At 33.5% G+C, this 16806-nt stretch overlaps 1 protein-coding gene across 13 annotated transcripts in view; it reads left to right on the top strand.

The window, feature by feature from the left end:
- The window catches only part of LOC115213470 (agrin), a 771489-nt gene that overhangs the window by 250459 nt on the left and 504224 nt on the right, over window positions 1-16806 (top strand). The window lies entirely within an intron of this gene.

Here is a 16806-nt window from a genome sequence, read left to right as displayed (position 1 = left end):
GGTCAGCCTGGGGCTATAGCAGAAGGCACTTAGCCAAGATAGTGTGCAGTGGAACTGAACCTGAAACCCCATAATTGTGAAGTGAATCTCTATTTCCATATGATTTTTCAGAACCTTATATATATTTAGTTCTACTACTCTTGCAATTATTCATTCCTCTTTGAAGAACTTTACCACAATTCTTTATCAGATTAAAATTCTGTTAATAAGGTAAAATAGAATTATGATATTCTGTTGTGTCTGGGGAGAGTCATTTTCTTTTTGTGCCTTATAATGTAACACACTCACCAGTAAAATTTCCACTTATTTCTTATTTTTATTTTCCTAAAATTTTCTCTGTGTCTTGCAACCTTTTCAATGGTCTTGACAATAAGAAATAAGTGGAAATTTTACCAGTTAGTGTGTTACATTATAAGGCACAAAAAGGAAATGACTCTCCCCAGACACAACAGAATATGCTTCAACACACGAACTCACATAAAGAATCTTGCAAACCAAATCCAAAAACGAGAATTATTATAGTCATTCATTTATAAGGAAGACATATTAAAATGACAGTGGTGAACTTGACCGCAGAAACTCGCTTTTCAGAATCCTTCAAGAACAATAAGATAATTCAAAATCTTCAACAGTTTTGCGTACATTTACAGTTTATATTCATTTTAGAATGCTTTCTCACTACTATTAATTAGTCTAAACAGATTACCAATGAAAGAGTACATCTAAAGTATAATTAAAAACAATTATTCAACAAAAGAATCAATATAGCCTTTATATTCTTCTTTTATTTACTAATCATCTCCTAAAATAGTTTTAAATGTATATTTAGTGCCAGTAACATTTATGAAGGAAGAAACAGTAAATCATGGTTATAAAATATGCAACATTCTGGAAATAGAGATCAAAAAATTATTTTCTCATTTCAGTTCTTTTTCATTATTGGTTCAGAATACTATTTTCTAAACCACTACTTATATTTATATATTTATCTATTTGTCTAAATGGGTTAGTGTCCTGAAAATATTTATCTTAAGCAGTTGAGGAGTTGACACCATTTTTGTTATATATTTTTAATATTTGACAGCCCTTTTTTTTTTGTTATTCTTTGGTTGACTCAGTTTGAAAACTCTGTCATGCAATCTTTTCCTTTAGTATTTTAACCATATGTCCATAAGTACCAGAGCTGTGACCTCTCAATGTGGAGAAGTAGTGGCTTGACCTAGAGAGACTCCCTGATCTCTGAGATGTACATGCTATCAAATAATATTACTCGAGAGATCTTTGGAAAAAAACCCATTTTGATATATTGTGTTCATGATCATATTCTTTCAGTCATTTCTCAAATAAATGAGATCATGAATACAAATAAGAGACCTAGGAGTAGACCAAGAGTATGATGTTTAGATAATATCCATAGTTCCAGTTGGACATACTTTGGAATCCAGCAGGAAAGTTTGATGGCAGTTGTTTCTGATAGGACACTATAGAAGAGGGTCCTGAGGATTGTGTCCCCATGACCTTTCCAAGAATAGCAGATGGAGAAGATGAATGGTTGAATGGATCATCGTCATCTATGTGTATTCCACCTGCACGATATTGATTTTCTTGAGAATCCCAATTCCTTCATTTCTGTAAATTCCATTCCTGTCAAACAATGAGGAACATTGTCTTCAATAATATCTTGAGGGCTTTCGTAGGTATATTGAAATGCATGTAATTACAAGAGCTTTTGTCTCATGGTATATAACAGGCACACTCATAGTTGTGCACTATTTATTTTTTAGAAGATATTTTTACATTTAGCTGTATCTATATGACTTTTTTTTGTGGTGGCACATGATGACATGACAAACAGTTGAGAAACCTTTTTTGATGTTGCCTAGACTATCTGCATCTGAATATCACTATGCCCAATGCAGGAACAGAGATCTCATTCGTGTTTTGTAAGCACAATAAAGAGAAAATATCTAGTTAAGCACTTTCACAGTGAGGAGAAAATTTCCAATTAATGAATATTATTTTAATATGATTTTGGCCAGTGTAACAAAAAATTTGGACATTTTCCATCTTATTAAACTTCCTCAGAAAAGCATAGCTTTCTCTGTGCTTGCTTATTTTATGACAAGGAAATTACTATACTGATGCATCATAATACATACTTGTAAGTATAGAAATTGATCATAATGACTGAAGGAATTAGCCAGAGATGCCATCTATAAGTAAACTAACAGTTTAGTTAGTACCACCATGCTCAATGTAGAAAAAGAAAATAAACCTTAAATAATAATAATAATAATATTTATAACAACAACAATAAATGCCCCGGTGCAGTAGCTTCCATGGTTTCTGATCTTAACTGATTGGAAGTGTTATCATGTACATTGTTTTGTTTCAGTATAAAAGATGGGCTACAGCAAATATTCTGCTCAATACCACAGATTTGCTTGTCAGTTGTTTGACCTTAACCAGTTGAGCATGTCCCTTAAGGCTGATGACATGAGCATCCCTGATCATGAGCAGAAGTAGTGAGGGAGCACCATAGCCATGTGTTGAAAGGAATTCTTTGGGGTTTGGATAACTCACCTTTGGAAACGTGGGTGTTTTGTTCAGCATCCTTAAACAACCCTTATTCAGGGACCTTTTGAGCAGGAGAGGCTACTCAACCTGAAGAAAATTCTAGCTGGGCCCCCACCTGCAAGGTCATGCACTGTTTATCTTGATATGAGATCATTATGTTGCACACATATGGTTGTGGTACATGTGCCTGGTGTACCCTTATCAGACAGGTAGTCATGATGGGTGTATTGGGCTTCGTATATTTTACCCTACTATCACTTTGATGGCATGCACTGCCCTGTCACTCAATAATAATAACAACAACAACAGACATTTTTTTTATTTGCCACTAGGACAATGGATGAGTGAGAATGATACAAAAATACTTATAAAGACATTTCCATAGTATGGAATGATTCTGAAAAAAGAATATATGGTATACAGTATTTACAAAAAGTACTGAATGCAAGTATATAAGGTATACAGCATAAGAGAAAAAAATGATGATAGTGATGATGATGAAATGATCTTCCTGATACAAGAGGAGTTCTAGGAGTGATTAAAGAATCCCACTGTACAAAATCACCCTGAATGCTAAGAGAAAGTTTCCTCAATAAGTTTGCTATGTAACTTACATGATTATATTTAGAGTGGTGCTATCCACATTTTTGTCACTTTCACCCACATTTCAGTAAAATAACTCAAGGACAGCACATCCCTATCCACCCTCACCTTCCTTTGTGAGTGACAATTGAACAGTCAGCGAGGACTCTACCATACAGAAATGTCTCTGCTCTCATGACTTTTAGCTTCATCCGTGACACTATCTCTTTCACTATAGCCACCAAATAAAAACTGTCTCCCCACCCAGTTACAGGAGGGCAACAGGGCAATCATCAGTATGAACTTGGCTGATAATCAGACCCATTCCACACAAACATTATAGCAGCTGTTCAACATAACTCCACAAGTCATTAGTTTTTTTAGAAATTTATTCAATGTGACACTCTTTGAAATTTATGGCTGAAATCTTTTAAGTCAGAATAATATACATATAACACATAATTATAATATGTTACAGTAATGCAAAACTTCTGCTTTTATCTGTTTTATTGAAAACTAACTGAGATTCTAGATTTCTTGATGCATTGTCTTGTCACAGTTTTATCATTCTCCTTAGCACAGAAAACATCTACTCTCTACTTAAGTTTAAAATAACTTTCTGATTAATATGGCTTGACTTACATTTTGTGAAAATTTTAAAGTAACTTCTAAATCATGAACTTTATATATAATTCAAATCTATTAAAATCAATTTCTATAAATTGTAAAGCATATTTTAAAAAATCATATTAATGGAAGCTTTGTTGATGAGACACTATTATGTCTTTAAATACTGGCAATATTTTATTTCCATATATGTTAGAAAATGGAAATAATGAACAGAGGTGGCATAGATTACTGGGAACACTTTAGTTTTGTTGGAGATAAATTCTCTAGTGCCAGCACCTAGTCCAAACTGCAAAATGATTGAGGAAAGAAAGGGTTATAACCTGTAGAAACCCACACCATGAAAAAGAAAGAGTAGATGGGGAATATATGGTTTTTGTAACCTATTTAGTAGAGCAGTAACTCAAAATAAAAACACTAACACAGTGTTGAAAGGACTCTTTAGTTCTATCGCAGTCGTTCCTCTCTGGTGCTGTTAACTTATTAAGATATACCCAGTTCATGCTCCAAAGTGACTGGCAATAGGAAAGGCTTCCGGTCAATAAACCTATATTCAATACATGATATATATACACAACAACAAATGGTCAGTTTTCTCTGGTGTTGGAAATGTATGGTAAAAAACGACCAAGAAGGTCAATCCATAACATGCTAACATGGGTAGATGTAAAGTAAAATGCTGATGTTGGTGGTGGTGGCAACAATGGCAATGGCCCTGTCATCATCATCATTATCAAATTCCATGCTGACATGGTTTGGATGGTTTACATCATGCTCCATTTTCTGCTATGGAATGGTTTCTGCAGCTGAGTGTCCTTCCTCACACAAACCAATTTACTGTGTGTACTGGGTGCATTTCTTTCATGCCACCGGCACTACTGAGCCTGTCAAGCACTTTGCTTGACTATGAAACCTGAGGATTGATAGGTAGCAACTTTATGTGAAAGGATGAAATACAGAAGATTGGTAAAAGTATGTGAGAAGGTGCTTAAAAATTATGTGAATGGTAAAGACATATGAGAACATACATAATTACATGTAAATTATATTACATATCATAAATGCCAATGTAAGCGAGAAAAAAGAAGCAGGCCCACTGAAGCCAGCATGCAGTGTACTTATAATAGTAATATTATTTAAAAATCTAACATTTTATATATAATTATTGTATCTTCCCTTTTTACTTCCTACTCTTGAATCTAAATCAAAATGGTTTCTCATTTTAATCTACACTGATCATGAAATAAATACAAGTAGCATACTGGGGGCAAGTTGATAGCTTATAACTATTACAAGAAACCTATGAACCTAAGACAAAAATTTTTAAATAATTAAACCACCTTAAAGAAAGAAAACTAAATATCTAATTTATAATTTAAAAACCTAAATAATCAATGAGAAGTTGTTTTTATTAATTATATAGCTGAACATTTTTGGCACATCAGAACGATGTTTCAAATTTATTGCACTCTCTCAAAATTTATTTTTAATTAGTTTTTGATGAATAATTAATTTCAGCTGATAATTTGTAATTAGTTCCTGTGTTGTATGTATTCTTTGTGAGACACTCTCTACATCATTCTTAACTTATGTAAAAGTGTTTTCTTGCTGATAAGTGGTGAAATATCCAAGGCTGGTGCTATGCACTAGGAAAACCAGATGATTACCTAAAGCACTTAAATCTCTAGCTACCATATAATTTCTGAAGTACTTGGACCAAATTTCCAATATTTTGTGACAGCATGTTTGGATGGGAAATATTATTTTGCTAGGAATCAGGTAAGTGCTGGTGACAGGAAGGGCATTTGGCTATAAAAACAGATATGTTGCATTTAAATTTGTTCACACTTGCATATGTCAGACTAAGTCAAATATTATCTTTTAATCACGACAGAATAATCTTTACCTATACTTTGACTAAACTCCTTTTAACATTTTGAGGTTATGACATTCAAGGATATTTCCATGCATTTCCTAGTAATTTCTTTACACATTAAAAAACATTTGTGGTGGGAATGGGTACTAGAATTTGTGGTTTGTTTTTTATACTTATCACATTCATAATTTAGAAAATCAGAAGTATACCTATGGACAGCATTTGATTGATTTGCTTCACTGTGGAATTGATTTGGATACTCTTACCATTTCCATGGTATTTAAGCTTATCTTTAGTTATTCTAATGAAATGAATGATTTTTCCTTTGAGTTGAAAATATTGTTATGAACAAAACATCTTTCCAATGAGAAAAAAGACAGATACACAGAAAATTGCATTCTTAATCCTCACTGGAATATACACATTCTTTTTTTGTGTGTATTTAAAATGATGATGATGATGACAGAAATGGTGGTGGTGGTGATGAAGATAACAGTGACTATGACAATGATGCTGATGGCGATGATGAAGAGGAGGAGGTCTTACTTAGGTATCCTATTTAAAGCTTCTGAAGTTCAGATTATCCTTTGCAATTTCTTATGTAGTTTTATTTGGTTTGGCAGTAATTATGCTGAAAAATGCATGAGTTCAAACCTTAGACAAGACAAATACATGTACAGTTATACATGCTGCAGTCATCCCAGCTGAAATTAGGTTCCATTCTTACTTTGTAGTTGAATGGCTTGCATTAGGAAGGTATTTACACTGAATTGTATGAGTTGCTTTCAAAGCAGTAGTTAATCAAAATAGTGAAACTAATCATAACTCCCAAAGAAACACGACATAAAAGCTGTGGTTGAAACTATGATTAGTATTTTATTATAATTTGAAAATGTCAATTCATATCTGTGAGTTTGTGTTGCTGACAAAATTATGTCTATTTGAGAGAGAGAGAATTTTCTTGTTTTCACTACTACTATTTTTCAATCTGTTAACTATGTCCATACTGCCTCTTCACTGGCTATAGCTATTCCTCCAGTCTAGGTTTCTGTGTCTGTTTGTATCTTCTCTTCACTATCATGATTCTTATTTGAAATCAGATTTGATGCACTTCCTATTAGCCAATACAATCTTATCAGACCTTTCTATAATATATATTGATCACTATGTTATCTTTATGACCGCAATAATTTATGAGCACATCTGGAAAATTACCATCTGAATGCAGACAAGTATTATCCTGATGGCTAAACTTTACTCAACCATTTTTATCCCAGTAGACTTACATTTCTGGAAAAACATTTGATCCAACAATTCAGAAGAATTTAGTCCATATCAGCATAGGATAGCATCAAAAAAGAAACCAAATTACATGAATATAAATAAATTAAGAATGTAGTATATTATATGGAATTCTAACAAATATATACCTATTCCTAAGAAGATATGTACAAATTGCTTTTGACATCTAAGAAATTGTAATTGGGCATAAATGTCTGTTATGAAGATCAAGATAAAATGTAATTAGTAGTGCAAGAGATGATTATACTTTGTCTTGTCCATCATGAGATAATAGTTTTCCTTGATTACATCGACCTGCTTATGATAACTAATTAGTCATGTATGAGGATGTTTTGTGAGTGGAATGAATATATGATACTGTGCTTATTATGGTTTCATTGATATTAAAATTACTAGTTGATAAGTCAACTGAGAATATTAAAATATTGCTTTTAACAGCAATTATTGAAGAGAAAAGGCTAGAAATTTATATTAAGGATAATACTATTTTGCAGTGTGTGTGAGAGAGAGAGAGAGAGAGAAATAGAGAGATTAGCATATCGTTTGTGTTTGAATTCTGATTAGAAAACATTCTGATCCTTTGTTGGTAGGAAACTTTTGGAACCTGGAAAATAACAAAAATTTCTATTAAAAAGAATTGCTCATTGAGCTTCCTGGTGTTGAGTACTTATTCACCCAATTAGTTACAAATGAACACATACATATGCATATACATACATACATCTGTACATTCATTCACACATACATGCATACATAAATATATATATATATATATAATATATATATATATATATATATATATATATATATATAGAGAGAGAGAGAGAGAGAGATACTCACAAAAACATGTACACACACATATATATGTTTACATATTAAAATATTCTACCAATGTACATTCTACTAAAATTCAGTCAGCTATATTTTCTCACATTTTTTCTCATATTCTTGTAGATACATAGAAGTGATGTTAGATATATTCTATTCATCTTCCATTAATTACATATATAGCAATACAGGTGAATACCCAACAAAGGAACTTGTCTAATAACTGAAACATTAAAGTTGCACTAGTATTTCACAGTGTCATTAGTTCCAGTGCAGTCAGTGTATCTCATAATTCATAGTTTGGATTCCATACTGAAATCTTGTCTTGGTACAGATTCAGTAAAAGATAGAGAAAATTAACATAGAAGACAAGACCACAATTTGGTGCAATTTGGTTAATAGTTTTATTTGTTAAATTTGGTTTTGGAATCACTCAAAGTCTTATATAATATGAAAAAATATATTTACTACATTTAGTTGTTATTTTTGTTGTATCCAATCAAACTTGACTGAGTGAGTCAATGATCAAAGACTTTTCAGTTATGGTTGTAGCAGCTTCGTTAGACATTGAATTCTTACCACTTCTTTTTTAAGATGGTGCAGTGTGGTATGAAGATTTGATTTCTGTATCTAGTGGGTTCAACGACCACTAAGAGATTCTCTCATTCTTGTATGCCAAAACCTCTTTAAAATATCAACACACATATTGATTAATGTTCTACCTGTCTTACAGACAAAGCCAATGATCTTAGCAGTCTTAAGTATTACTTCTTCATCTAACCATAGCTTTAAGCACTGTCAAGGAACTTTACAAATTATGAGATAATGTATACATATATATGCATAAGTAAACACTGCTTCCTACTCACTCACTCACTCTCCCACTCATTTACACACACACACACAAGACAGGTGTATTTACGTATTGCTATTTGTTACATTGAATTAACCAACGGAATATCATTTTGCTTCACCATATCTAACCTGTGGAGGCACAATAGCCCAGTGGTTAGGGCAGCGGACTCGCTGTCATAGGATTCAGTTTTGATTCCCAGACTGGGCGTTGTGAGTGTTTATTCAGCAAAAACATCTAAAGCTCCATAAGGCTCCGGCAGGAGGTGGTGGCGATCCTTGCTGTACTCTTTCGCCACAACTTTCTCTCACTCTTTCTTTTGTTGGCCTGCTCGCTTAGCCAGCAGGATGGCATCATTTGAAGGTTAAAACAATGCGAAGCGCATTGTGACCAGCGATGTGTAGCAACATCTGATAGCCTGGTCGGTCTCGGTGATCACAGTGATATTTGACCTAAATATCAAGTTAATATGTAGAAAAAATTTCTTTGAGCCAAAGAAAGTAACTTTTCCATGCTTAAGAGAGAACTTCCCTAGTACTGATATTCAAAAACATATATATCCATACTATATCATCAAACTGGTGGATGAAAGATAGGATATTGTATAATAAATGACAGGATATTGTTATCATAAAAGTCTTAGTTAAAATGATACATTTGAATCAATTCCAAATGTATCAAGAAAGCCATTCCAGGAAAGCCTGGGAAAAAGTGATCCAGATAACCCTTGAGAATATTGGATCTTGCAGAAAAGACACAAAATACACATGTGAAAGGCTTATATGTTTCAAACTACCTATTGCACATGAACATGAGAAAATTATGTAAAACTGATGTTGAAGGGTGAGGGTCATAGTGGCAAAAATAAAATAGATTTATATTAGTTTCATCTATGAAAATGACCAAACTTTTCAACATGCAAATACCACAATTCAATCTGAGAAAAATGCACTGAAGAATGAAATGAGTTTCTTCCACACTGACAGAATATATGCAAATAGGGTAACATTATGTGTTTGCGTTTACTACATGTAAGTAATCTCTGTATGTGCGTGTGCTGAATCAGAAGCTAAATGGTGTATAATAACAAATTTTACTTGCCAATAATAAATATACCAATACTAAATAGATTAATGAAACAATATATTAGGTAACCTGAAATACCATAGAGTGGAAAATTATGTTACTGACATTATTAAATATATTAAAGCTAGTTACAGCTTATACAGTTATATTTTAAGATAATTTTGTTCTCATAAATTTATTTTTTAACTTGTCAAAGGAATGTTACAATTGTAATAAGACAAAATAGATTGAAAGTGAACAGGCTCTCTCCTTTAATGTAGTTTTTTTTTGTGAAATTTTTTGTTTACTTTTGTAGACATTGCATGGTAATCATTATTTTGATGAACAAACTCTTGAGAGAATTAAGAGGAATGAGAAATAGAAAACTTAGAATTTTTTAAAAAATGGGGATATGGGGAGGAAAATGTTGAAATGTGTACAAAATTCTGTGTTGAATATTGGAAACATATTACATATCCCCCTTGTTGCCATCCTCACTACTTTAACGACTACTTTTCCATGCTTCCACAAGTCAGATGAAATTTGTTATGGCAGATTTTCTATGGTGGGATGCTCTTCCTGTCACCAGCCCTCACCTGATTCCAAAAGTGTGAGAATGAAAGACTCTACTTACATAACAGTGACACTCATTTTTATAACTATTCTATTATATGGACACAAGGAGACACACACAACAGAGAGAGTTTTATGTGTGAGCACTTAATCAAACTAGTTACAGATTGAAGAATTGTGGATTTACATAACTGGCAATAATTGTATTTCTCTAGATTATTCTAAAAAAAACAATTACAATGTCATGTGGATAATTCATATTATTCAAATAATTTACCTACCATGCTAATAGCATGTAAAAAGCACCCAGCACACTGTTAAGTGGTTGACATTAGCAGGGGCATCTGACCATACAAGCCATGCAACAACAGACTAATGGAGTCTAGACAGCTACCAGCTACCCAGCTCCATGTCAAACTGTCCAATCCATGCCAACATGGAAAGTGGTTGTTAAACGGTAATGATGATGGTGACGATGATACACACACACACATATAAATAAATATAAATATATATATATATATATATATATATATATATATATATATATATATATCAGGTTTCTTTTAGTCTCTGTCTACTAAATTCATTCACAAGGCTTTGGTTTTGGTAAGTCTGGCAATATAATAAAAGACACTTTTGAAATGTGTCATACAGGGTACTTAACTGGCAATCACATAGTTGAGAAGCAAACTGCTTGGTCACACACCCATGGCACTACCTATAGGAAACAGAAGGTTAGTGAAATACTTTCCTTAGAATGTTGAATACTGCAATGAAATCACAGTCTGAAAATTGCAGATACATTCTTTTGTCTGTTGACAATGCATGAGTACAGTCATTTCTATATTGATATTATCATCATCATCATTTCAATGCCCTCTTTTCCATGCTTGCATGAGCCAGATGGAGTTTATTGTGGCAAATTTTATATATAACAAATTAACCCCAGGACTTATTCTCTATAAGACTAGTACTTATTTTATCGGTCATTTTTGCCAAACTGCTAAGTTACAGGAACATAAACATACCAACATTGATTGTCAAGTGATGGTGGTGGGGGGGGGGGACAAACATAAATATTTACATATATATACATATATACAACAGGCTTTTTTCAGTTTCCATCTACCAAATCCACTCACAAGGTTTTGGTCGGCCCAAGGTTATAGTAGAAAACACTTGCCCAAGGTGCCATGCAGTGGGACCGAACCCAGAACCATACAGATGGGAAACAAGCTTCTTACCACACAGCCACTCCTGTATCTATGATATATATATATATATATATATATATATATATATATAGGGGTTGGGCAAAATAATGGAAACACCTTAAAATTTCAAATTTATTTTAATATTGAGTAGGATCGCCTTTGGCAGTAATTACAGCTTGAGTTCTTCAAGGTGTGGCATTGTACAAAGTTTGAATTGTTTCCCAAAGGAATTTTTTCCATTCTTCAGCTAAAACAGTTTCTAGTTCTTGTAGAGATGATCGTAGAGGATATCGACTCTAAAATGCACCATAAATGTTTAATAATATTGAGATCTGGGGACTGTGGTGGCCAGAGAAGATGTTCAACTTCACTAGAATGTTCCTCATGCCATTCAGTAACAACTTTAGCTTTGTGAATTGATGCATTATCATCCTGAAAGATTGCGTTTCCCTCTGGAGACAGTTACGTAACCATAGGATGAATTTGATCAGATAAAATGCTTAAATAGTCTTGACTATTAATTCCTCCATGAAGGGAAACCATTGGGCTGGTAGATTTCCAAGATATAGCCCCCCGCCTCCACCCCGATCATCACAGATCCTCCATGTTTAACAGTTGGAAGTAGGCAGTCTGGGTCAAATGCTTCTTTTGGCTGTCTCCACTTGTATACTTGGCCGGTGGGTGGAAATAAGGTAAAGGATGACTCATCCGAGAAAATAACATTCTTCCACTGCTCTAGGGGCCAAATTCATAGGTTTTTACTCCACTCTAAATGCTTAACAACTTTTGTTTTTGAAAGTAGTGGTTTTCTGATTGCAGCTCTTCCATGAAATCTGGCTTTGTGCAGCTCCCGGTGAACAGTTTTTGTGGAAACTGGATTTTCAAGATGGTCATTAATTTTGTGATCCTTTTACAACAATTTGTGTAAGAGTCCGACGGTCGCCTATCTGAAAGCTTTGGTTTTCTTCTGGAGTTTTGTTTTAACAAGGAGGCTTTTCTCTCTTTCTCAAGGGCTGTCATTACTTTTGAGACAGTACTTCTTGATACACCAAACATTTCAGCTGTTTTCATTATGCTAGTGCCTGCCATACAAGCACCAACAATTTGACCTCTTTGAAAGTTCAATAGATCTGTCATTTTAATGAATTTTAATTACCTTTTTCTGATGATATCTGGAAAGAAACAGAAATTTTAGCAAGACATATTAAGCAACACTAATAATAAATCAAAAAGCATAAAAATAAACAAGCTTTTGATGGTTGTATAGATATTTCAAAATTACGATGCTATGATGCTAGGTATTTACATTATTTTGTCCAACCCCTATATATATATGATGGTCTTATTTAATTTTCTGTTCACCAAACCCACTCACAAGGCTTTGGTCAGCCAGGGATGACAATAGGAGACACTTGTCGTTGGTACCATGCATTGGGACTGAATAATGAAAGTATTTGGTCAGGAAGTAAACTGTTTAACCACACACCCATTGCTGCGCCAATCTTTCAAGCCTTTTCTTTGTGTTTTTCAATTTCAATTCTTTAACATTCATGATTAAGATTAGCTTTGATGGTATGATCCTAAATGCCTTTATTTTACCTAGTGGATTTATTTATTCACTCATCATCATCGTTTAAAGTCTGTTTTCCATGCTAGCATGGGTTGGATGGTTTGACTGGGGTCTGAGAAGCCAAGAGGTTGCAACTGGCTCCAGTCTGATCTGGCAGTGTTTCTACAGCTGGATGCCCTTCCTAACACCAACCACTCTGTGAGTGTAGTGAGTGCTTTTTACGTGCCACCGGCACAGATGCCATGGGAGGCTGGCAAGGGGCTCCTTTTTCAAAAATCGAATTTATAGCTTAATACTGTTGAAAATGCGCAAGTTCATCTTTTTTTGAAAATATAGAAATAAAATATTATTTGTACCATGTTCAATGAGAGCTAGAACACATTTGCATATTCATTTGTGATACATCCAAGCAAGTTCAGACACAAAGTATACTAGTCACTCTAGTGTGCATCATAGGAGAATAACTTCTGTCTTTTACAATGACAATGTGTTCAACACATTCAGCTCAATCAATCAATAAATAAATCTGTAGATCCAAACTATCTTGTTCTTGACTTTACTTGTAGTAATTGTTGACTGTCTGGCCATTTTATCTTTCTTATTTGTATAAGTAAATAGATTGGAAAGGTATTTAATTAGCCAACCCAGTTATAATTTCATAGTAGATAATCTACTGTCTCTAATGCAATTAGGAAATGAAAGTGGTCACTGTTGCAAATTTCTCTTGTTAATACAATGTAGTGTTATAATATTTAAAAAGGAAACAAAACAAAAATCCTAATGATGGCTGCTGCTGGATATGAAACATAAATGATAGTGATGGCGATACTTTTTAGATAATTTCCATAATTTTCTTATCAAGACTACTTATTTGTTTTTATTGGTTTGCTCTTTGTCTAAAAAGCAATACTACTCAACTAATCATTATACATTAGATCAGAATGTCTGATTATAGCATGTAATGCATCCCAATGTTTACTCACGATGTTTTTAATTCATATTTTTCCCATGTATAACCAAAGCTTTGTTTATTGCACTTTGTCACACTTACAATCATCAATACATTCTCCCATTCTGTTCATTGAGGTGGGATGAGGGACTCTATGTAGTCTATCAGTCTATAAGAAATAGCAACCAAACTGTTGTCAAACCTCACACTACCTACTTAAATAATGAAGGCATGCATTAAATAATATGCTCTTACATATCTCTAAAAAGATGGAGTGGTTACATTTGGAATGACTTTGATAATAGATCTAGTCGAACAGGGTTAACTAGAGCTAATCAACAACAAGAGAAAACAGAAAACCTTGAAAATTGATTTGTCAGAATTTTCTAAAAGTATCAGATATATGAATGAAGAATGCTTGCAATCTCTGAAATTTTGTCAAACACTGAGATCTATTTTGAAGACGCCAATATTATAATTTTCTCCCATAATGTATTTGACCACTATCATGATACAGTAGACAATGTCTAAAACTATGAATCACCATCTTTAGCTGTCATCATTTCTAATATTATTAACTAATTTGTCATCAGCAGGAATCTAATCCATTTGGCTTTAAAAAAATCTGTCTATCAGAATTGTTGTTAGCTTTTTCTTTCTATATTTCTTCTAATATAAAGACTTGACAGTTTTTGAATGGTGTAATCTAATTAGCATATCTTATTTTGCTTTAAAAAAAATAACAACAAAGGATTTGCATAAGAAATCCAAGTTCTTGTGTGAAATCTTCTAAAAATATTACAAATTTTGTTTTGTTAATTTTCTGTCTTATTTTTATTACATCTGACATATGATGCAGGCATGGCTGTGTGGATAAGATGTTTGTTTCATAACAATTTGGTTCTCCAGGTTTGATTTGATTGTGTGGCACCTTATGCAAGCATCATTTAGCATTGCCTTGGATTCACCAATGTTCTATTTATGAAATTTTAGGAACTAAAGCTGTGTGGAATACAATCATATAAATAGATGTGTTTGTGCATGTGCATGTGTGTTGTTCACATGTATTTGTGTAAACTGTAAAGTTGTATAAATATCTTGTTATGTACATGAAAATTTCTCTAAGAAGAGCCTAACTTTGGAAAAATTTAACCTTTCAGTTTTTTGGGCTTCCATCAATCACTACTGATCATGCATCTGCAAATATATGTGCAAGTTGAGACAAGAGTTTTTGAGAAAGACTAGTAGTTGTCTATACATTCAAGTCTACCCTCTCCACTCCATATTTGCCCAAACTAGTTTTCTTGAACTATGCATTTGACTTATAATATAGGATCTAGTATCCATATTGTAGTGTAGAACGTAGCTCCTGTACTGTAGTGTAAAATCAGCATCTGTACTGAAGTTTAGGATCTGGTATCTGTACTGTACCTTAGGATATAGCATCTGTACTGTAGTGTAGGATGTAGCAACTGTGCCAGCGTCTAGGACGTAACATCTATAGAAAGTTGATGGCTTTAATAGTGTGTTCATCAGTTGTGTGTAGTTTAAGGCTTATTCTCTTATGAAAAATTGTATTTTTTTGTGTTTTGGATGTTTTTGAGAAGGGCTAAGTTGACATCTCGTTGCAGTGTGTTCTCAAGGTTTCTGCATTTTGCAAAATGATTATACCTGGAAGAGAGTTTTGTGTTGAAAGATGGTGAAGCATTAATGTCATTGCCTAAGGATGAATATGTCATTAGAGGTGACAGCAAGTGGTTTGATGTTGTTATTTAGCCAACCACTAAATCATTTTTGATTGAACAGATCGATCAATGATCAAAGGAAGTTGATCCATGGGCTGCTTGTCATGTTTAATATTTTGCTTTGATTTTTTTTTTCTTTTTGTTTTTCATGAATAATGTATACCATAATCTATAATATCCCCTGTCTTATTTTTCATAATAACAGGGTGAGGATGTAGTTTGAGGAAAATTTTGCCAGTCTTTATCTCTATTTCCTCAAAATCATTTGTTGATATAAAGGTGAAAAAGAGTAGGAGAGATAGGAAAGCTTTGAGGAATACTCAAGTTGATATGAGAGAGCCTTATCAAGTTTATCATATATATGATTATTGAAGGGTAATGGGATGATGCTCATAATTTATCAGTAGGTTTAATCAAAGTGGATGTTTGTAGACATCAAGTATATATATTAGATAGTTTGTTACTTTTATTAAAATTTTTTGTAATGTATTGGCTATGAATAACTGCAAACATAGATTTGAAGATGTACATAGTTACAGTTATGGCTGTATGGTTAAGAAGCTTGCTTCCCACCCATATGGCCTTGGGTTCAGTCTCCTTTCATGGCACTTTGGGCAAGTGTTTTCTACTATAACCCTGAGTTGACCAAAGCTTTGTGAGTGGATTTAGTTGATGGAATCTGAAAGACGTTTATGTTGTATATGTGTGTGGTGTGTGTATGTATAAAGAGAGAGAGAGAGAGAGAGAGAGAGAGAGAGTGGTAACAGATGAGGTTAAGACAAGGGACCAGTTCCGCAGGGTAAAGCGTGGCTATAAGCGGAATCTAAGTGAGTAGGTATGGAGACAATTGGGCAGATAAACAAATACATACATACATACATACATACATGAGGTTATTTCCTATGAAATGTCATATTTGAAAGACCACCATATAGTGACCACTAACTTTTTAGGGTGCAATGGTGGGTTTGGGTAGTGTTTAGCTGACTCTCCTGCATCTAATCACTGTTCTGTTCTGCTGTTATTAAAGAGTATCCATTTC

The sequence above is a fragment of the Octopus sinensis genome, linkage group LG6 (genome assembly GCF_006345805.1).
Source record: "Octopus sinensis linkage group LG6, ASM634580v1, whole genome shotgun sequence".
Classification (NCBI taxonomy): domain Eukaryota; kingdom Metazoa; phylum Mollusca; class Cephalopoda; order Octopoda; family Octopodidae; genus Octopus; species Octopus sinensis.
The sequence above is the reverse complement of the archived record's forward strand: the minus strand, read 5'-3'. Positions and strand labels throughout refer to the sequence as shown.